At 46.9% G+C, this 15,843-nt stretch overlaps 1 protein-coding gene across 1 annotated transcript in view; it reads right to left on the reverse strand.

The window, feature by feature from the left end:
* Nucleotides 1-15,843, reverse strand: part of LOC142413589 (trypsin I-P1-like) — an 86,958-nt gene that overhangs the window by 11,739 nt on the left and 59,376 nt on the right. The window lies entirely within an intron of this gene.

Below are 15,843 nucleotides of genomic sequence, written 5' to 3' on the forward strand. Positions count from 1 at the left end.
TTAAAGCCCCGTGTGTGAGGAGTTAAAGGTCTTGCTTTTGTGATAATTGTGCCTGTCTTATAAGTGGGGAGGGTGTTTTGCTGACATCCAGAGATGTCCCCTGGGGCAGAGCCCCCTGCCATGAACATCACCCTGGTCCTGCATCTGTCATGCCAAGGACAACAGCCAGGATTAACAGCCAGGAATGAAATCTCTCCACATGAAAGACGAGAACAGGACCTAGGCGTCTGACTTCTCAGTACCTCCTTCCCTTCCTGTATCGCCGTGGTTATCTGCTCCATGCCCAGAGCCAGGAGGAATCCAGATGTTGGAGCTGCTGTTCCTTTTATGCCCAGCCCCATACTTTGTTCCCGATGGAGAGGCGATGCACCTGATTTGAGGTGGAGTGCAGACAACCTTCCCATTTAATGTGCCGGGTGGCTTATTTGTCCCATAAATAAACCCCAGGAAAGAGAATGCATGGTCGGACTGGATTTTTGGTTTGGATTTTTGACCACGAGGTAGCACCGCTAACTGCTGAAAGAGCAGGACTGTCCGCCATTCTGTGTCCGTGTCACGACTTCCCTCACATCCCCAGTCCGCACCCAGCTCCTCCGAAATGGCGGAGGGGCTTCCAGCCCCGGCTCAGCAGGCATCCGGCACCTCACTGAGATGTGGCACCCCACTGAGATGCTCCAAAAGCTGAGTCCTCGGCGTGCCGCTCCCCCTCCCCCGCCCCCAGCAGTGGTCCCTGGTTATCCATAACCCCCCAGGTTCCCAAAACCCTCTGCCTTCCTCACCCAGCATAAGCTCCCCCAGCCAAGAGCGGGATGTATGCTCACCTGCCACCTCAACACCATTGCTTAATTAAAAACCACCCCCCGACCCTTTCCCCAAAAGTGACTGTGGGAGGCTTTTCCTTCGTCTGGCTGTAAACCCCCTCCTCCTCAGGGAACCCGACATCCAGGCATGCCCCGCTCTAATTCCCAAAACCCACTGCCTTCCAAGGAAAACAAGGTGTCTGGGCCACTACCCCTGGCTCTAATCTGCAGACACGCCTAGCTTCCCAGAAGTAGGCTGAGAAAGCCGGCATCGAGGCAGTCCTTCCCACTCCCAGATCCACAGAATGCTCAGCAAAAAGAAGAAAAATAACCACCTCGCTGCGGCATGAAGTAAATAAGCTTGGGGGGCACTGGAGGCCAGTTCTCCCAGGGTCAACAGAAAGGAGGGGTGGATGCAACATATCTGAGGATTCTTCATGTGCACGGCTGAAACAGCCATGGCTCAAACAGGGATGCATCCCATTTATGTCAGTTCCTCCCCATTTCTCATCCCCAAAAGACAAACTCAGGCCTCCACCTCCTCCATGTGTAGCTCTCCACTCCCTTCAGTGTGGACCCAGAGCGGGACTCTGGGTTTGTGGAGAACCACAGATGGGAAACCAAGGCTACAAATAGAGGTGACCATAGAGAACAGAGCAACTTGGAGGGTGTGAGGAGGGCTGATGTGCAATGTCTACATTTGAATTTGTTGGGAACCTGGCGGGAATCACAAGCTTGCAAACCACAACCCCAGCTGTGTAGGACATGGGCTTATCAAGATCACAAACCTGCAGGAGGAGGCAACCCAGGAATTACCTGGAGCCAAAAGCATGGGCTGTCTCCCCACCTGCCCTGTATTGGCAGGCCATGGGGGGTCTATGGCTTAAAGGGGTGAGGGAGGCAATGGGAGCTAAATTGTGAGTTGTGCCTGCCCACAGCACGACACATCCCACGTGAGCCATGGGATGGCCCTGGTAACCAGGACAAGGACCAGGCTGAGAAAGTCCCATCTTGAAAGATACCCCATCTGACCTAGGAACATCAAGTCCCCAGTTGCTGAGGGCCAGGAGAGTGTATGGGGAAAGTTTTTGCGTGTGCTGCTCCTTGCATCTGTAATCGATGGCCAGAGACAGGCTCCTGGTTTACGATGTTTCTGTGCAGTGGTCTCCGAAGTGGGTGTACACACCCCTGCGTGTGTGCAAGATGATCCACTGGGGTGTGGGAAGAGAACATTAGAACTTCAGTATTTTATGTGTATAATATACTTATACTGGGGGTACATGTTTAAAAATATTTTGCTGATAGGGGTGCATGATGAAAAATGTTTGGAGACCACTGTTCTAGTGGTTTCAACAAATACCTTACATGTTCTTTCTTACATTTTGCTATAACATCAGCCTCCAGTTCTGCAGAGCCTTCATGTTCTCTCTGTTTTCTTCACTACCAGGGCTTCCTTCCTCTCTTCCTCACCCCTGGTTTCCCCCCAGCAAATTAAATTTCTGCTGACACTCTCAACTGCATTTGCCATTTTCCATTTCTCAGCCTACACAAAGTCCACTATGTGCTTTCCACCATGACACAGCTGTTGCATCCTGTTCCAAAGGTGCCATGGAAGTGAAGGTGCCAGTGTGAAGGCTGCACACATTTCATTTGTGAAGTTCTTTGGCAGCTTTTGCTCTTATGTTCTCTTCCAGACTCAGGGTCATAAATACAAAGCCTCATGTTTCAGAGTAGCACAGAAGGAACACAGGTGACATCAGCTCATGCTTCTAAATTTTTCTCTCCGGGGTGACTCAGGAGGCCTAGCTGTATGCATTGGAAAATTCCAGGGAATTGTCATGGGGAACTGAGTGTGCTCTGAAAGGTTATCCCAGTGTCTACACCAAGGTCTGCAATTACATTGATTGAATCAAAGAAACCTTTGCAGCTTAGTGATATGTTGATGACTGCCTGGCTCCTTGGCCACTTACTTGGCCACTTGGTCTTACTTAAAGAGCCTTACAGATATTTGCTCTGGGGACTGATGACCACGGTACTGGGTAAAAAACTGGCTGGATGTCTGAGCCCAAAGAGTTGTGGTGAATGGAGTTAAATCCAGTTGGTGGCCAGTCACAAGTGATGTTCCCCAGGGCTCAGGTACTGGGGCCAGTTCTGTTTAATGTCTTTATCAATGATCTGGACGAGGGGATTGAGTGCACCCTCAGTAAGTTTGCAGATGACACCAAATTGGACAGGAGTGTTGATCTGCTTGAGGGTAGGATGCTCTTCAGAGGGATCTGGACAGGCTGGATCGATGGGCTGAGGTCAATTGTATGAGATTTAACAAGGCCAAGTGCCACGTCCTGCACTTGGGTCACAACAACCCCATGCAACGTTACAGGCTTGGGGAAGAGTGGCTGGAAAGTAGCCCATTGGAAAAGGACCTGGGGATGTTGGTCAATAGCCAGGTGAATATGAGCTAGCAATGTGCCCAGGTGGCCAAGAAGGCCAATAGCTTCCTGGCTTGTATCAGAAATAGTGTGACGAGCAGGAGTAGGGAAGTGATCGTGCCCCTGTACTCGTCACTGGTGAGGCTGCACCTTGAATACTGTGTTCAGTTTTGGGCCCCTCACTACAAAAAAGACATTGAGGTGCTGGAGCATGTCCAAAGAAGGGCAACGAAGCTGGTGAAGGGTCTAGAGCACAAGTCTTATGAGGAGCGGCTGAGGGAACTGGGGTTGTTTAGTCTGGAGAAAATGAGGCTGAGGGGAAGACCTTATTGCTCTCTACAACTACCTGAAAGGAGGTTGTAGTGAGGTGGGTGTCGGTCTCTTCTCCCAAGTAACAAGCGACAGGACAAGAGGAAATGGCCTCAAGTTGCACCAGGGGAGGTTTAGATTGAATATTAGGAAAAATTTCTTCAGCGAAAGGGTTGTCAAACATTGGAACAGGCTGCCCAGGGAAGTGGTTGAGTCCCCATCCCTGGAGGTATCTAAAAGACATGTAGATGTGGTGCTTAAGGACATGGTATAGCGGTGGACTTGGTGGTCTTTTCCAACCTAAACGATTTGATGATTTGATGATTCTATATGCAAGTGGGCTTCCCTGCAGCCTCACATGAGCTTCTCCTGAACTTTTCCTCCTGTTCTGGTTTAGGTGTGTGTGCTGGGAGCTGTGCCCTAGAGACACTGGACTTGCAGGCAAGGGGCTAAGGAACTGTGCAACCATCTAGGAAGTTTTCTGAGCCAGGCACCTCCTTTTCTTTACTCCTGGCCGTCTTACTGAGAAAGGGAGGAGAGGGAGCAGGTCCCTAGGGAGGAGGTTCCTACAGCAGTGGAGTGGAGTCCTGTTTTTCTCCTACCAGTGGTAAAGTTATCATCTCATTGGTACTGTGAGGCTTTGATGGTGGTCATTTCAGCTATGGTGGGGGGTCAGACAGTGATCAGAGGCAGGCACAGAGCAATCAGGCCACGGGCAACAGCTGTGACCAATGATCATCAGCTTTCCCCTTCACTTCCTCAGGGATATCTGAGGCAGGTAGACTGGGTCCACCAGCATCTAGCAGGTAACACAGACTAGCTGCTAGGGAAAGGAAAACAATAGCAAGGAGGTGGGGAAAAGGCCTGTGACCTCATAGCAGTGTAAAGCATGGAAGAAGATCAGTTAAGAAAGGAAGGATGGGGAGTGGAAGGGAGGGGAGGGCAGGGGCAGCGCTAGCTGCATATTTATATTTACCCTGCTGCTATTCTGGTTTTTGTGAAGTTCTCTTTTTGGGAAGAAGGAAAGTTATGCCTTCTTTCAGAGTGTCTGAGTTCAGGAACTAGGGAGGGGTCCTAGAGGACTGTGGGCCAGAGGCACTGGGGGAATAACAAAGTAAGGAGAGACCATGGTGCTGGAGAGAAGGGTAGGAAACTCATGAGAAGAACAGTGGTCCCACATGGAGCCAGAAGTGGATATACAGCCTCAGCCTTTCAGGTGGGAAGCAGACTGTGTCCCAGGAATCTTCAGCAAATGGCTGGACCAGAAAGGAAAGGAAGGGCCCTGCAAGGACATAGCAGATGGGCGCGATCTAATTTTAAAGTATTTATTTAATCCACCTCATCCAGCACGTGATCTGTAGAGAGCAGCCAGAAAAACCTCCCCTGAAGGGTCTGTGCACCCCAAGCCTGTGTAAACTGGGCCACTAGTGGGCAATTTTAGCATCTCCAAACCTAGAAACTGCCTCTTTGCTGTGAGAATACAGGATGGAGAGTTTGGGAAAGAAAAGGGAGGCCAAAGAGGGACTGGAAAAAGTGTAACAGTGGTGAGGTGGAAAGTCAGGTGGTCTGAAAAAGATGTGGAAGGAGGTGGCAGCCAGTGAGGCTGGTACAGTGACATAGAGTGGATGAGGAAGGGGAATGTGCACCAAACAAGTAGACACAGCTGGATTAGAAATGGAATTAGAATGGACTGGTTGGGGATGAGAGGTGTGAAAGGAGCAGCACAGGTCTGACTGGCCAAGGGATGTGGGATGACAAGCCTAAGGAGGAAGGATTTCTCAGAATTTTCTGTAAACAGGTGGCCCTAGAGAAACTTTCTGTACCAGTATAGGCTCCTGAAAGAAACTGGCCTGAGATGCCTTAAATCCACTAAGGTTAAAGAGCCATCTGATGGTAATTGCACACAGTCATCGTTGACCTGGACACAGTCCTAGTCCTGGCCTTAAGTACTAAGCCTGTATGTAGCTCTGAAAATGGGCTGCCAGTGCCGCCTTGTGTTGCAATGGTCGTTTTACTCTATCATTCAGGACTGGACAGCCAATCTTTGCTTGATGCTCTGTTTCATGACATTAGTTTCCAAATCCAGCACAAACCTCTGCTAAGCCAGTTCTTATTGTTTCCAACTTTTGTTAAACACTCTTCAGTAGGAAGCCTTTCCTTGTTCCTTTGGTTCTCTCCCATGTAGGCAGGGTACTTCAGCCCTTTCCTCATTGTCACATCTCTTCTACGGTCTTTTTCCCTTAAGGAGGAGACCTCACGGCTTTCCCTGAAGCTCACTATTAGGCTGGGCTGAATCTTGTAGCCTGACAGAGGGAAGTTGCCACAGCTTCATGCCCCCTGCCCCAGCCAGTAGCAAGGCTGAGAATGTATTCCCAGTAGACACACATATATACAATGCATATATACATGTATATACAGCCGACCACACAGATCAATGCAGACAGACACACCAACCACTCACACAAACAGAAACAGCACCACACAAACAGAAACAGCACCAATGGCCTCATCTTTTGTCCCTCTCTGGCTGAACAGGATGAGGGTTCAATAGTGGTAAATATACATATACATATGTACAATGTGCATCCTTTCCATAGCTCCGTTTAGACACTGAGTCTGCCCAGTGGCTGCCCCTGGATCCCAGGCACCACATTTGCTGGCACCTGGACCTATAAGCCCCCAAGTCCTGCAGCCCCACTCCAATTGCTGGTACACGCACACACACACACACCCCACACACCTCTTTCTAATAGGTGTCTGGGACTCCCCTGCTCCCTCTGGTTTCCACCTCCTACTGGTCTTGCCATTAGAGACACACAAACCTGGAACCCAGGTCACTTCACTTACTTGCCGGCTAGTCTGGCTTCATGTTCTCTAGTGATCACACGCACTCACATACCCTCCCTTGCCCCAGCTGCTGGCATGACGAACACATGGCCACTTTTACCTGTGGCCCTACTCCAGTTTCTGGCGCTTAAGTTCACTCACTCTCGTCTCTCCAGTTGCTGGTACCTGTGGTCTGACTCCAGTTCCTGGCACTTAGATCTCCATACACAAAACACATGCGCACAGAATAGTCCCTCCCTCAGGGAAATACTTAGAAATGGAATTTAATAAGACATGGATACACTGAGCTAAGCAGGCACAAGGCATAGCCAGACAAGCATACTCACCAGCAACCTGTTTACCTGTCACTGGTCCCTTTTATAACTTTATTCCTCTATTTTCCTACATCTATTCCCCAAATCCAGTAGCTCAGGATCTGATTTGGGAACCTCGACCATACCTGCCTTTATCTTTGTACTTTTTTTTTTCCCCTTGTTTCTTGTTTAATCTTAAAAGAAAATAGGCTGAAAGAATTAGTCGTTTTGAACTGAAAAACAAAAGGGCTGTCAATCTAGCTACTCTTCAGGAGGCAACAACATGTTATGCAATTCCTGAAAGACACACTAGAGGTCCTGAGTTACATCTTCCAGATACTTGCTTCTTTCGGAGAGTGTGCAATCATTTTTTTGTTTCCTGAGACAGAAAAGTTACTCTGAATAAAAATCTTCATCCTGGAATGACTAATAAATTCTAACTCACGTGACTAGAGAAGAATGTGCAGCCCAGCTGCACTGAAACGATTTCACCTTGTCTCAGAGTTCTTACACAGCATAATCTTAGAATTCCCACAATCTCCAGGGCCTGTTTCATTTCCCATTAAGTCTCTGAAATAGTTTCTCTGTCCAGGACTTGAGGTCTGATTACCACTGGAAGAAAAGGTTTTTAACAGGTCTGGCATGACAGACAATAATCAAACTAAAAATCCTGTGGTGTCTCCATGCACAAGATATGTAGGGGTCATTTTAGGACATTCATCAAAGCAGCAGTGTCTCATGGAACTGTCTCAACATGGCCCATGGAAGTGTCTCAAGGTGTCCCATCCTAGCAGTAAGGTGAAAGGGCAAAATGTCAATAAATTCAGATGGAGAACAAGCAAAATCAAGACAAGACTCCCATGGAAGATAAAAAAAAAATAGGTTGTGGGGAGTAAATGCTAAAAATATGCATCAAAGGATAATCTGTGTGAAAACCATAAAAGAATATAAAGGCATATTAAATTTGGTCAAACTCATTCGTTAACTGCTGTATTGATTTTGAAAGCAGCACAAAAATTCAAATAAAAATGTAAAAGATACAGAAAATAATTTAAAAAATGTTCTGTATTGTCTACAGTTCCTTGACAATTCACTGAAACTGTAATACATCCAACACAGGACTCAACCTCACTGGAGCACAGGTAAGGAATAATTTCTCCTAAGAAAACCTGGAGTGGCAAGAACTGGCAGGGACAGAACAGGACCCATGGTCAAAACCCTACTTCTCATATGCTAAGTGTCCGTAATGCTGGAGATCATACTAAACTTTTATACATAGAATCATAGCATCATAGAATCATAGAATCATTAAGGTTGGAAAAGACCTCTAGGATCATCTAGTCCAACCGTCAACCCAATACCTTCATGCCTACTAAACCATGTACTGAAGTGCTACGTATACACATTTTTTGAACTCCTCCAGGGATGGTGACTCCACCACCTCTCTGGGCAGCCTGTTTCAATGCTTGACCAACCTTTCAGTAAAGAAATTTTTCCTAATGTCCGATCTAAACGTCTCCTGATGCAACTTGAGGCCATTTCCTCTCGTCCTATCACTAGTTACTTGGGAGAAGAGACTGACACCCACCTCTCTACAACCTCCTTTCAGGTAGTTGTAGAGAGCAATAAGGTCTCCCCTCAGCCTCCGCTTCTCCAGACTAAACAATCCCAGTTCCCTCAGCTGCTCCTCATAAGACTTGTGCTCTAGACCCTTCACCAGCTTTGCTGACCTTCTCTGGACATGCTCCAGCAATTCAATGTCTTTCTTGTACTGAGAGGCCCAAAACTGAACACAATATTTGAGGTGCAGCCTCACCAGTGCCGAGTACAGGGGCACGATCACTTCCCTAGTCCTGCTGGCCACACTATTTCTAATACAAGCCAGGAAGCTATTGGCTTTCTTGGCCACCCGGGCACACTGCTGGTTCATGTTCAGGCAGCTGTCAACCAGCACCCTCAGGTCCTTTTCCAATGGGCAGCTTTCCAGCCACTCTTCCTCAAGCCTGTAGCGTTGCATGGGGTTGTTGTGACCCAAGTGCAGGACCCGGCACTTAGCGTTGTTGAACCTCTTACAATTGGCCTAGGCCCATTGATCCAGCCTGTCCAGGTCCCTCTGAAGAGTGTTCCAACCCTCAAGCAGATCGACGCTCCTGTCCAATTTGATGTCATCTGCAAACTTACTGAGGGGGCACTCGATCCCCTTGTCCAGATCATCGATAAAGATATTAAACAAGACTGGGCCCAATACTGAGCCCTGGGGAACACCACTTGTGACCAGCTTCCAACTGGATTTAACTCCATTCACCACCACTCTGTGGGTTCGGCCATCTAGCCAGTTTTTTACCCAGCAAAGAGTATACCCGCCTAAGCCATGAGCTGCCAGTTCCTCCAGGAGAATGCTGTGGGAAACAGTGTCAAAGGCTTTACTAAAGTCCAAGTAGATAACACCTACAGCCTTTCCCTCATCCACTAGGCAGGTCACCTGGTCGTAGAAGGAGATCAGGTTGGTCAAGCAGGACCTGCCTTTCATGAACCCATGCTGACTGGGCCTGATCCCCTGGTTGGCCTACACATGCCTGTTGAGCGCACTGAAGATGAACCGCTCCATAATTTTCCCCGGTACCGAGGTCAGGCTGACAGGTCTGTAGTTCCCTGGATCCTCCTTCCAGCCCTTCTTGTAGACGGGCGTCACATTGGCAAGCCTCCAGTCGCCTGGGACCTCCTCTGTTAACCAGGACTGCTGATAAATGATGGAGAGTGGCTTGCCAAGCTTCTCTGCCAGCTCCCTCGGTACTCGCGGGTGGATCCCATCTGGCCCCACAGACTTGTGAGTGTCCAGGTGGCATAGCAGGTCATAGTCATATAGAATATCATATAGAATATATTTTCTTTCCTGTCTGGGAAGAAGCTATAGCTTCTCAGGTAATTTCTGTTAACTTTTTAAAAAAGAAGGATTAAAAAAGTGAGGGAGGGAACATTCACTACCAAAATTTTTGAGATTCACACTGCTCTGAATCCTGGTATGACCGTAGGAACTCGGCCTTAGGCCCAAAGAAAGTACAATATTGCCAGGCTCACAGACAGAACATGCCTTTTCTACAAATATATAAAGGTCAAGGGAAGAAATTACTCTCTCTAGAGCTTCAGGCAAATATTGGAGGGGGGATTTTAACAAAACAGGAAGAAAAAAAGAAAACCTCAGTAATATTGTTTATTGTTTGGAAGATGCAATATCAGGACTACTGAAGAAGATCATTGAAACCAAATATGTATATTTCATTCAAAGTACTAGTGAGAAAAGAATCAGCCACAATAATATAAGTTTTTTGAATCTTACATATTCAGAAAAGAATAGAGAGTGGTATAGGTTAAGAGAATGCTAACTAGGAAGTACTTGGCAGCCTAGAAAAAACAGACTGTTCATGAGGCTAGTGTCTAACCACAGTTTTTGCTTTCAGAAAAAAAGGCTGCAGAGGTGCCTTGCTTTTTGTAATTTGGAAGTGAATTAGAGCTCCCAGGAAGATTAAACTGCAGGGAATATGCTTCCCCGACTGGAAAACTGAAGAAATTAAGATGTGATTAAACATTATTTTTGTGCCTCTACCATCTTGGTCTATCATCTTTGCTTCTGTCTAACATAAGTTCTGAGTTGTGAGGTATCATCTTTCTGGTATTAAGAACGTCTCTCCAGAATGAAACAATGTATGTTTACATTTACTGGAATAAACCCTTCTGGAAAAATGGATCAAGTTATATCCATGGGTGTAAACTAGTCAAAAAATCATTTATGAGGCCAATATTCCCAGATTCATGGCTGACAGATCCAATACCCAGACATGCAGGATGATGGAATGACAGTACAATATTCAGCCAGCAACTTACCGGTCTGCAAGCAATCCCACATTTTTGTCAGGAGCTCAGGACACTGCCTGTCTTGTGGAAAGGCTAAATGAAAACTTACAGCCACATGAATACTTAGATTTGCTTTTAATGGCTCATCAAAAAGGGTATCAAAGGTAGACTGTCCCTTCTCTCTTCTCTGCCCAAGCTTGATGGACAAATCAGAACAAGGGGAGGGGCATCAGCCTCTCTAGCCTCTTCTCTATTAACTCACAATGAGCAGTAACACACTGTTGAGGGACAGCTGATGGGCCATGCTGACTGTTTTGCTTGCTCTTCTACCTGGTGAGAGACAACAGATCCATCTGCAGCACGGCTCTCATCCAGGCCATGCAGGGCTGGTGTGAGGTAAAGGACCCTTTTTGGCCATCATCTCTACTTCTTCTCCTCCTTTTCTCTTTTTCTCTCTCACTCATGCAGGTGCTGGGGTCAGAAACCTCATCACACAGTAGCCAGAAGAAATCCTTAAGAGAGATGGAGAGACTGTGGACATCTCCTGCTATCAGAATTACACCACACTTGCCTATATGTTCTGGTACCAGCAACCCCCAAGCAATGGTCTGAAGTTAGTAGCCAGTACTTCTACATGGATGCAGAACTCTTATGAGGAAGGTTACAGTGAGGCTAAGTTTGAGATAAGCAGAGACAATAATGATCACTCTGTGACGACGATTAAGAATGTGACATCCAAGGATGCAGTCACTTATTTCTGTGCTGCGAGTGATCACACGGTACAGCAAGGGGGTTGAGCACTAAGATAAAATCCCCACCTTGCCTAAGTGAGAGATGGCATCTCTGAAAAATGTGAGTGAGACAGATTGGAGAGGGGCAGAGGAAGAGCAGAAGAAAGACAAGTAAGAAGTTGGGGAATAGAGCCAGGATTTTTTGGAGGGAAGAGGGACAGACAAAGCAGTGCAGCAGCATCTAGCTTCAAAGACAAAAAGCCTTCAGAAATACAAACCCATAGATCAGCATTAAGAATTGAGGCACTGCCGATGTGGTTAGTGAAAGGCAGCAGATACTTCTTAGGATTGGTGCTACAGAAGCACAGCCATGTTCTGGGCCACTAGTTTCCCATGGACCCCACCATAGCACCAAGAAAAAAGTACAAAGCAGAAGGAGAATTCAAGGTTCTTCCACATACTGATGATCCACCGAAAGACAGAGACGGCCAATGAGAGATTGATTGGTATGGGAGGAGAGCCCAGCCTCTGATTTGTGAGGTGCCACATAGGAGGGTGGCACCAGTACAAGTGGGAGGAAGCATACCCACGGGACCAGGCATACCTTCCATTGTGAAAGGGACAGCCCCTTGGCAGCTTTACAAACAACAGTGTGTCCTGTAGCACTTTTATTTACCTGCTCCACACACTGCTTAATTGCAGGATCTCTGTCTTCCTTGCCACAGAAATGCATACAGTTGTGAGCTGGACCAAGGCATCTCTTCATGGCAAAACCTCATGGGCAGAGAAAGGAAACAACAAAAAAGCTGCGGTCAGCTGGTGCTCCCCTTGTGAGGGACAGCTGAAGGCAGAAATTGCCTCCCATTGTGCCTCAGTCTTCATTGCTTGCAGAGAGGAGCTTTTGATGAACTAATTGCTCTTCTGTGATGGGCCTGCAAAAAGTGAGGGAAGGGTATTATTATGGTTCCCCCACCTACCATTGCCTGTCTGTTCTCCTGTTTTTATTGCATAACCTAGGACTTACCTTTTCTTCAAAGAAAAGGAAACAGCACATAAAAGAGCAAAAGGCATCTTTAAGAAAGTATGGCTATGCACTTGTGTATTTTGGGCTTCTGTTTTTAGGTCACGTCCTTGACAATCTGCATACCATTGAGTACAGACCAATTGTTTCTCATATGCTCATATGGAAGACATAGCATATGAAGCACATAACAATCACAGGGAGCAAATGTACCATGCTGCTCACTGATGTGGCAAAACTGGATATGCTGAAGTGAAACGTACTATTTGATTACAGAAAAAAAGGAGTGGACGTGATGAGAATAGCTGCTGAGAGCAAGGAGCATGAATCAGCAAGGAGCATGTCCTGTAAAAGATCCTCATACTCCATTCCACCAAAATTGCTAGGAGACTTTTGTACTACCAGGATGGATCACCCGATTTCATGCCAGGGTCCTAGTCTCCTCATCAACCATGCTACATAAATGTTGCTTTGCTTCCAAGCTCTGCTCTAAAAGAAGCTAAACTGTTCTTGGCTAGGGAAATCCGGATGCATGACAGAAACTTGTGTTCATTGTAGTCTCAGCCTGAACAGAGTGGAGGCTCTGAAGAGGCTAAATCTAGTTGCATTCCAGACTTACTCCAGTCCTCCAAAGACATTTCTGAAAGACTCAGCTTCACACACCACTCCTTGCACACCCTGGTAGCCAATATTCTTCTGACTCCAGGAGCTGCTCAGCAACAAGTTTAACACACCATTCCTTGCTCCCAGGGAGCACTCATCTGCTCCTCAGAACACTCTCAGGTCCATGATCTACTCACTGTTCCTATCAGGCTACACACATACAGCAGGGAAGCACTGGGAAAGCATTGTCTCTCACATAGCAGAGACACACTGAGTTCCTTATTCTCTTCAGCCTCTGATCTTCTTATACAGAGATTATCTTTACACAGGTACCAAACACATTCACTCTGTTGCTGTCTGGAATTATTACTGGTGATCCAAATGCCCTGTGAAAGTTTTAGGAAAAGTAGCATATGCTGGAATCATTAAGGAATTTAAATACCCAGGTGGTAACTTCGGGAGTGACTTTTGGGTGGGTTTTTTTAGATTTTTAAAAATTCTCTTTTAATAAATTAACAGTTCCTGCAAATCATAATGTTACAGTCCTAGCTCAGACCTCTTGCATAAACACTGAAAACCAGCTTTATCATCTCTGGGAACATAACAGAGGAAGGATCCCTTTCTATTTCTCAGCTCTTGAGCATTATAAGTTTAGAGTGGCAAATGCAATTTTAAGGCCCTGTGAAAACGAACTTATCAGTAGCCTTCAACGTTCAGTAGATTAATGAGCTGGCTATTGACTGGTCATAGATGTGCAATTTCCAAGTGGTAGCAGAAAACCACAAAGATCTCTAGTGGTCATTGCCATCTGAAGTTCTGCAGTCACAGTTCCCTACTCCAGCTCTTAGGTACAATTTTCTCCTATGCAGTACTTCTTTTGCCAGCTTGAAGTGGCACCACAAAAAGCAGCTATTCTAAGTTTCTCATGAACCAGCTATTCTCCTCCTTGTCGCACTCCCTGTCCTCATATTTATTCTCCTTCGTCTCCTTCTGTAGAAGGTGGCAGGAGAGCTGTAGCAACAGGAACCATAGTCAAAGGTACTTGTTTTAGATGCTCAGCAGTGACATCTCAGGCACATCTGTGTAAACAGCTGTATATTCATAATGAATAGCAGTTTGTCAATAATAGCCTACCTGCAGTCTAGAGGTTATACTGGCTACTCAAAAGATAAGATGATGGAAGGAGAGGATGTGTAAAAGTCACATCTCTATGCAGATAATGATGCTATACCATGTGATGTGGTCATCCTGCAACTACTGGGAGGGTTTCACAGAATCATAGAATCACAGAATCAAAGAATGGTTGGGGTTCGAAGGAGCCTCTGAAGGTCATCTTGTCCAAACCCCCTGATCAAGCAGGGCCACCTAGAGCCAGTGGCCCAGGACTGTGTCTAGGCAGCTTTTGAAGATGTCTAAGCATGGACACTCCACAACCTCCCTAGGCAACCTATTCCAGTGCTCAGTCACCCTCACAGTAAAACAGTGTTTCCTTGTGTTCAGAGGGAATCTCCTGCATTTCAGTTTGTGCCCATTGCCTCTGAGCCTGGCACTGGGCACCACTGAAAAAAGCCTGCCTCGATCCTCTTTGCACCCTCCCTTCAAGTATTTGTGCACATTGATAAGATCCCTCCTGAGCCTTCTCTCTCTCTAGGCCAAACAATTCCAGCTCTCTTAGTCTCTCCTCCTATGTGAGGTGCTCCAGTGCCTTAATCATCTTTGTGGCCCTTTGTTGAACGCTATCCAGTATGTCCATGTCTCTCTTGTAGTGAAGAGCCCAGAACTGGACACAGTACTCCAGGTGTGGCATTAACAGTGCTGAATAAAGAGGAAGGATCACCTCTCTCGACCCGCTGGCAACACTCCTCCTAATGCAGCCCAGGATACCATTCGCCTTCTTTGCGGCAAGGGCACGTTGCTGGCTCTTGTTCAACCTGCTGTCCACCAGGAGCCCCAGGTCCTTTTCTGCCAAGCTGCTTTCCAGCTGCGTCGCCCCCAGCATGTATTGGTTCATGGAATTATTCCTCCCCAGGTCCAGGACTTTGCACTTCCCCTTGCTGAACTTCATGAGGTTATCATTGGTCCATTTCTCCAGCCTGTCGAGGTCTCTCTGGATGGCAGCATGACCCTGTGGTGTACCAGCCACTCCTCCCAGTTTGGTGTTGTCTGCAAAGTTGCTGAGGGTATACTCTGCCCCATCATCCAGATCACTAATGAAGATGTTAAACAGAAGATGTTTCCCACCACAGCTGCTGTTTCTTAGGCTTCCTGTGAGACAAGAACTGACTCAGAACAGAAATAACAGGTGTGCTGGTTTTGGCTAGGATAGAGTTAATTTTCTTTATAGTAGCTAGAATGGGGCTACATTTGGATTTGTGCCAAAAACAGCGTTGATAATACAGGGATGATTTCGTTATTGTTGAGCAGTGCTTACAGAGTCAAGGCCTTTTCTGCTTCGCACAGCACCCCACCAGCGAGTAGGCTGGGGGTGCACAAGAAATTGGGAGGGGACACAGCCAGGACAGCAGACCCCTAATGACCAAAGGGATATCCCACACCATATTATGTCATGCTCAGCATATAAAGTTGGGGGAAGAAGAAGGAAGGCAGGGAACACGTTCAGAGTGATGGCATTTGTCTTCCCAAGTAACCATTATGCATGATGGAGCCTGCTTTCCTGAAGATAGCTGAACACCTGCCTGCCAATGGGAAGTAGTGAATGAATTCCTTGTTTTGCTTTGCTTGCGTGTGCAGCTTTTGCTTTACCTATTAAACTGTCTTTATCTCAACACACGAGTTTTCTCACTTTTACCCTTCCAATTCTCCCCCCCATCCCACCAGGGGGGAGTGAGGGAGAGGCTGTGTGGTGCTTGCTTGCCGGCTGGGGTTAAACCATGACAACAGGACAGATAACCTTGTGTTAATCATCCAATACAGGTATTGGATTGGGAGCAGAAGATG

The sequence above is a fragment of the Mycteria americana genome, chromosome 1 (assembly GCF_035582795.1).
Source record: "Mycteria americana isolate JAX WOST 10 ecotype Jacksonville Zoo and Gardens chromosome 1, USCA_MyAme_1.0, whole genome shotgun sequence".
Lineage (NCBI taxonomy): Eukaryota > Metazoa > Chordata > Aves > Ciconiiformes > Ciconiidae > Mycteria > Mycteria americana.